Source organism: Thunnus albacares, chromosome 6, assembly GCF_914725855.1.
Source record: "Thunnus albacares chromosome 6, fThuAlb1.1, whole genome shotgun sequence".
Lineage (NCBI taxonomy): Eukaryota > Metazoa > Chordata > Actinopteri > Scombriformes > Scombridae > Thunnus > Thunnus albacares.
Genome location: NC_058111.1, coordinates 35415774 through 35421957, shown reverse-complemented (window position 1 = coordinate 35421957; position 6184 = coordinate 35415774). Strand labels below are relative to the sequence as shown.

Below are 6184 nucleotides of genomic sequence, written 5' to 3'. Positions count from 1 at the left end.
ATATTTTGACCTGACAAATATCTGAGTAGGATTGAAACGTTGTCCTGATTAAATTTTGTGCTTGGAGTAAGTGTGCAGGCGTTACTTTTTTTCAATGACGCTATTAAAGAATAACCCTTATTTCATGTCAAGTTCCAATTTCATCCTTGACCTTGGATATACTGTATCAGTCTATTAGCATGTGTTAGCTGTTCTGGACCGTGCAGTGACATTGTTTCATGAAATTATTTTACGAGGGATTAGAAGATAACAAAATAACATTTTATATTTGTTTTATTCATGGTATACTACTACTGTTAAAAGCACAGGAGCCAATTTCACCATGACTTTTTTTCACCCTTGTCTGTACCATTGACCAACCACAACCCTGACCCAACAGCTACAGTGTGTATTATCACATTTCCTTTACAATGCAACAGCAAAACTCATCAAATATCAGTTCAAAGCAAGAGCTCCTTCTACTACCTTCAACTCAGTGATGTTTATTTTTATGGATGAGATGCAGATCTTTATTCAACACTATGGATTTCCTGGGCAGTCTTTAATATTCTACTAAACAACCTTCAGTCATTGTTGGGGTTCACATATTGAATACGATTTTGCTCCATTAGCTTGTGGATTCTTTTGATTTGCCAAAGTCAGCTGTAGATGTAATGGCACACAGACCTGCAGGAGACATCAAAGAGAATAAATACAAGGTCATCTTCTCTCAAACATAAACACCTAAAGTCAGTCAGGGAAGGACTGGCTCAGCATGACACTGTCAGCAAGGCTGCAGGAGCCCTACTCCTCCACATCAGAGCAAGACACCAAATACATTATAAGCCACATATACTGTATGTATGTGCAGATACACAATCAAATGTTATATTTATATAATATGGAATTCTGTGAAACTTTTAACTTGTTGAAGTAACAAAAATGTAAGTTTATGAAGGAATTATTTTACCTATATTTAGCTTTGTCTGTATTGTAAGTGTAAAACAGATGACAGCAGACAAAAGGTATTTACTCAGCTTTACAATTGGAGTTTTATGTAGCAAGTAACAGACATGATGCTTGTGAACAAAACAGACTGCACAGTAATCCACAAACTCTTCATCTGACATGTCTTATTAAGCTATTTCAATGTACATTTCTGTTGGCAAATTAATTAATTCAACTAACTTACTGATGCACTGATAAAAATAAATTCAAGGTTTAAACATAGTTATCAGCTACCTGGACAGAATGTGGGAGCTGTATGTTTATACCTGTAGGCATGAGGCAAGAAGAAGAAGAAGACATTCTTCCTTTGAGAATGAAAATTCATTCTAGACATTAGAAACAACCGTTAACAAAACAATCTGATCACACACTCCATTTGTAGCTGTTCTGGAGCTTTAAATCATACCACCTAGTTATCATGGAAATGCAGATGTTCAGATTTCCATTTTTCTATTTAAGGACTTTTCTTTCATGTTGGCCTGGAAATTGAAGTTTGAAACTTAAAAGTGAAATGAAATTCTGATCTACGATTTCTCAACAATCTTTCCAAAGAGTTAATGTATTCAACTGTTCTTCTATTTCTCTCCTACTCTCTGTTGTCCATCTCTCTCTTTGTTTCTTCACTTGGAGCCTCTGAATATTCTTTAAGGAAGTCAGACTCTCATTGTGTTTTTTTCCCTATGTGGATATTCGTATTTACCTGGCTGAATGTAGAGCATATAAAGTCTGTGTTTGTGGTGGTGGGGGACTTTCTGTTATGAGACTAGGACCTTTATGTAGGTGATCCATGTGACTGTTCACTCCTCCTGACATGTAACCTCTCATCAGCTTTATGGGCGGCAGCAACCCAATAATGCCAGAATAAAACGTTGGCATTATATGTTTCTGCAAACCACTTATACATTGAATGTCTACATTTCAGACATTGAATCTCTACATCTCAATGTTGGCCATTATCAGTTGAGTAATTACATTTTATGACATGATAACATTGTGGTTAAGGTCTGGTTAGGTTTAGGCACAAAAAACCACTTGGTTAGGGTTAGGGAAAGATCATGGTTTGGGTAAAAAAATAAAAAAAATAAAAATGGCTGTAAATGTCCTGACATCTCGCTAAAAACACCCAGTTTTGTCAGTTGAAATGGGAAGCAGACAGTGGTTTTGAGTTGGTCTCGAACAGTGCTCTCTGCTGCTTTGATGCTTTTCCAACTTTCTTCCGTCAAACTTTATAGCCAACCACCTGACCCCTTCTCCTCCTGATAAGAAAGTCAGCTCCTATAGATGTCATTTGAGCTACATCACTTTAGAAATGTTGATGTGATATGTATTGTTGAAATGTTGATATGCTACGTATTTAACGTATTGAAACGTAAACATTCAACGTATCTGTTATTTGCAGAAATGTACAATGCTAACGTTTTATTCTGGCGACCAGGCTGGCTGTGGCTGTGTGTCGTTTCTTTAGATATGTTCTTTACTTTAAAAAACCCCCAAAAACTCCAGCTTGCATCTGTTACCTTTCCATTCGCTTCCAACTGTTTTTGAGAATACCATCTCTTTACAGAAAACACCAATTAAATACTTTTTTGAACCATTCATGTCAACCCACCAAACCTCTATTAAACTTGAATTGCCTGTTTTCTGCACAAGGATTGCACAGGGGAAAAAATGGTTACAGTAAAATTGTCTCTAAGTGTAGATGGCCCAAGCCAAAAAGCATGTTCATAACAAAATATTCATTTATACAGTATCAATCAAATATTGCTTTACTGTGGGTCTTTTCCCACGTCATGTTTACTTGGCTTCTTATAATTTTAGCTATTAAATCCATCTAAATAAGATTAGCATTGGTAAATGGTTGCCACAGCACAGTATTATATGTTTTCTTTTTCCATCTGCTTTCCTACCTCATCCTGTCAGCACCAATGTCACTGAGTTTCATCTATGAAAACAGTGTCCTAGGTGTCTTTGCAGTCATGATGTGAAGAGTTAGAATCAGGGAATACAGGTGCACAGTTCTGAGGAGCTTCTTGTTAAAGGTGTTCATGGTAAGCAGTCACCACATGCTGGTACTGCACAGAATGGAACACAGACAGCTTGAACCCTTGCCCAGGTTTATACCTACTGTGCACACATCTGTCCAATCACTGTGGAGTGTAGCTGTGACTGCCTGATTTGGAAAGTTATAAAAACAGTAGATTCACATCCACCCCCCAGTCAGAGAGAAACTTTCCAACATTTTCAGATTGTTCTGACGAGCAGGTCTTATGGAGTATACTTCCTCCTTAAGTATGTTTTTCTGTAAAATGTGAACTCACCAGCTCAAAAGATGTGATTATTTGTATTTCTGCATCATTTATGCTACTGTTTGTTAAACATGCAGAGGAATACTTGCCATTATTTCAATAACTAAGAATATTAAGACCATTAATGCAAAAATAACAACAACAACGATGATAATAATAATAATAATAATAATAATAATAATAATAATAATAATAATAATAATGATGATAATAATAACAATAATTAAAGCATTTGTCAGTTACATATTCCTACCCAAAACCCACAATACTTTTAGTCCTATTATGTACATGTGCAATGCTAAACCTCACCTCATAAATAAATAAAACACTTCTCCTTTTTTAACTCCTTTTGAATTATTGATACAGCATTGATGTGTTTTATATTATTGTATTCTTATTGATGTGAAGTGTGCACATGCCCTCTTGAAAAGTCCTGTACAATATACTGTACAGCCAGCATTTCTTTAAAGTCCCAATTAGGAAAATGGCGTGAAAGTACTGGGAAGACTGGACATTGGTATTATTCATTCCTCTATTTAGAAGATTTTGAAGAGTAAACATTCAATATTTTCTTTTATTTTAGTTTTATTCACTGCATCTTAACATTGGTTGAGAAAAACAGTAAAGTGGATGGACTGACATTATTTAGTGGGTAAAAATATTTTTATGTGAGGGCAGCAGAGTGTTTATTAGCCTAACAAACACTGAGACGCTGTATGACCGCTGTTTGAACGTCCCATTAAGATGTCTCATAATAGTTCCAAAAAAGTTCCAAAATGAAAGTTGTGTAAATGTCCAGGATGTTACCTGGTTACCAGCTGGACATCCTCCCTGGGTGTGACACACATGCATATTTGTATTCCACATATGAAGTTTTGCTTCATGATGTCAACCATCATGAAGAGTGCTATACCTGGGGCAGCTTGCACATTGGTTTGTATACATCTGAAGCTGTGGGATAGCTCAGAGTCTGTTCCTGCTAGAGAAGTAGTAACATAGTAGAAAAATGACATAGTTCATGCCTGCAAGTTTCCAAGTTGCAAGGATACAGTGACACCGTGCAGTTTTCATGGACACTAGACAATAGAGACTTGCGTACTGTAATTCCTCACACAATTACGTGTTGTAATCACATTTTTCTTACCGTGTGGAGCTGAATGTTTGGTCCAGCTGGCCTCCCTCTTTTCTTCCAGTTGATTTTGTGGAGGTGAAACAGTTTCCAGGACAACAGTGTTGATAAACACTGTAAATCCATTTGTAGTAGTTACACACCTGGGATTACTCTCTTCCATGGACACTTCTAGATTTTCAAGTCTGGCAGCAACAGGTCCCACTCTGCAGAAGAAGTTTTCCTCTTCACTTGTCAGAAGAGGAGAGCAATTTCTCTGAGCTAACCGTTACTGTATACTGTCTTTCCTGACATCCTCATAATAGTTAAAGGGATAATCCACCATTGCACTTAGTTAGTTTTTTTAGTTTCCTTACAATCTAACTGTGGTGAAAGTCAGCCACATACATGTAAACAAACCGGTGTGCACGGATGAATATGTGGGTGGCTTGGTTGGTCAGCAAGCTGTCCCTGATGTAGTACCCTATGCAGTGAGCCATAATGGCTGCTACAGGCAGCTATTTTCCATGTTTACTTTCGTTCAGACTCAGAAACAAACGTTTGAAGCACTCGTAAAAATCATGTTTCTTTAAAAAGCTTGCCCTGATGATCGTAATTTTGTGCAAAATACGTGTTTTTGTGAATCACCAGAATCTCAATAATGGAGCTGGAGAGACAAAATTAGCATGACACATAGAGCCACAGTGGCCACATTTATGGGAAATACATAAGGTTCAAATAAAACAGAATTTTCCTTTAACATGTCCTCCATCAGCATTTTATTTTGAAAATGAGTGACAGTGAGAATGACAATATGAAAACCAGATTCTAACTCAAGCATACAGCACAGTAATTATTACTAACCTTGATAATGTTATTGTCATGTCACTTACATTTTTTGATGTGCCATTTCCTTTCTTTGTTCTTGTAAATGCCATTAGAGCACAACATGAGAAGTACATGACATGAAACTTTTTTCCTGTCATGAGTTTGACTTTATTTCTCACATGTTGTATCTGGCTTCCGATTCCCTTGACACTAACAAAAAAACAACAGAAGACGAAAAGTTTGGTCATTTGCGCAAACTAATATTGTATTAGGGGTGCAACGGATCACAAAACTCATATCGGATCATTTTTCAGATCAGAAAAGGGGGGGGGGGCGACAAATAAAACTGCAACTTTTGCCCATGGTCTTAAATGAAAACAACATTCAAGATGTCCAATGTTTAGATAAAATCTTAAACTATATAAAATATTCAATGCTCAACTGTTAAATTAAATTGCAATACGAGGCATAATACCTTCCTCTTTTAAACATGGTAGGGCATGAAACAAAAGCCTGTGTCAACATCATCAAAACTTGATGATAACTTACAAACATGAACACATGTCTTGTCCTGCAGCTCAGCTTGTTGAACAAGCCATCAAACAAACATTCACCAGGGAGAAGTGCACCGCTAACGTCAGTTAGCAGCTAGATAACTAATTAGCTACTCAGCTGCAGCACGTTAAACAGCTTGTAAACATACCTGCAGATGTCACTTCAGACCCATTAGATGCTGGTTTGGTCATTCTTCAAAATCCCTGTTAGGGACATGTTGTCTGCCCATGACTTGTGGCTACAGCAGTTTGTTTACTTTGTCTTAAATGAGACATTAAATTTTGAAATTAATCCACGGTTCACATGCGTGCCAAACCGTGGGGAGCGATCCGTACGGATCACGGATCAACTACATTCCGTTATACCACTATATTGTAGTCATGCACTGCACCTGGGTGGT

The 6184-nt window shown here is 37.0% G+C and overlaps 1 long non-coding RNA gene across 2 annotated transcripts; it reads right to left on the bottom strand.

Moving 5' to 3' along the window:
* Positions 1–324: 324 nt before the first annotated feature.
* LOC122984149 lies at positions 325–5519 on the bottom strand. Of its 2 annotated transcripts, XR_006403842.1 has the most exons (5): positions 5295–5519; positions 4438–4628; positions 4101–4272; positions 2895–3059; positions 325–666 (listed from the first exon to the last, which is right to left on the bottom strand). It is a non-coding gene; the product is annotated as an uncharacterized LOC122984149 (long non-coding RNA). The 2 variants fall into 2 exon arrangements; XR_006403843.1 differs by lacking the exon at positions 4101–4272.
* Between the last annotated feature and the right edge of the window lie 665 nt (positions 5520–6184).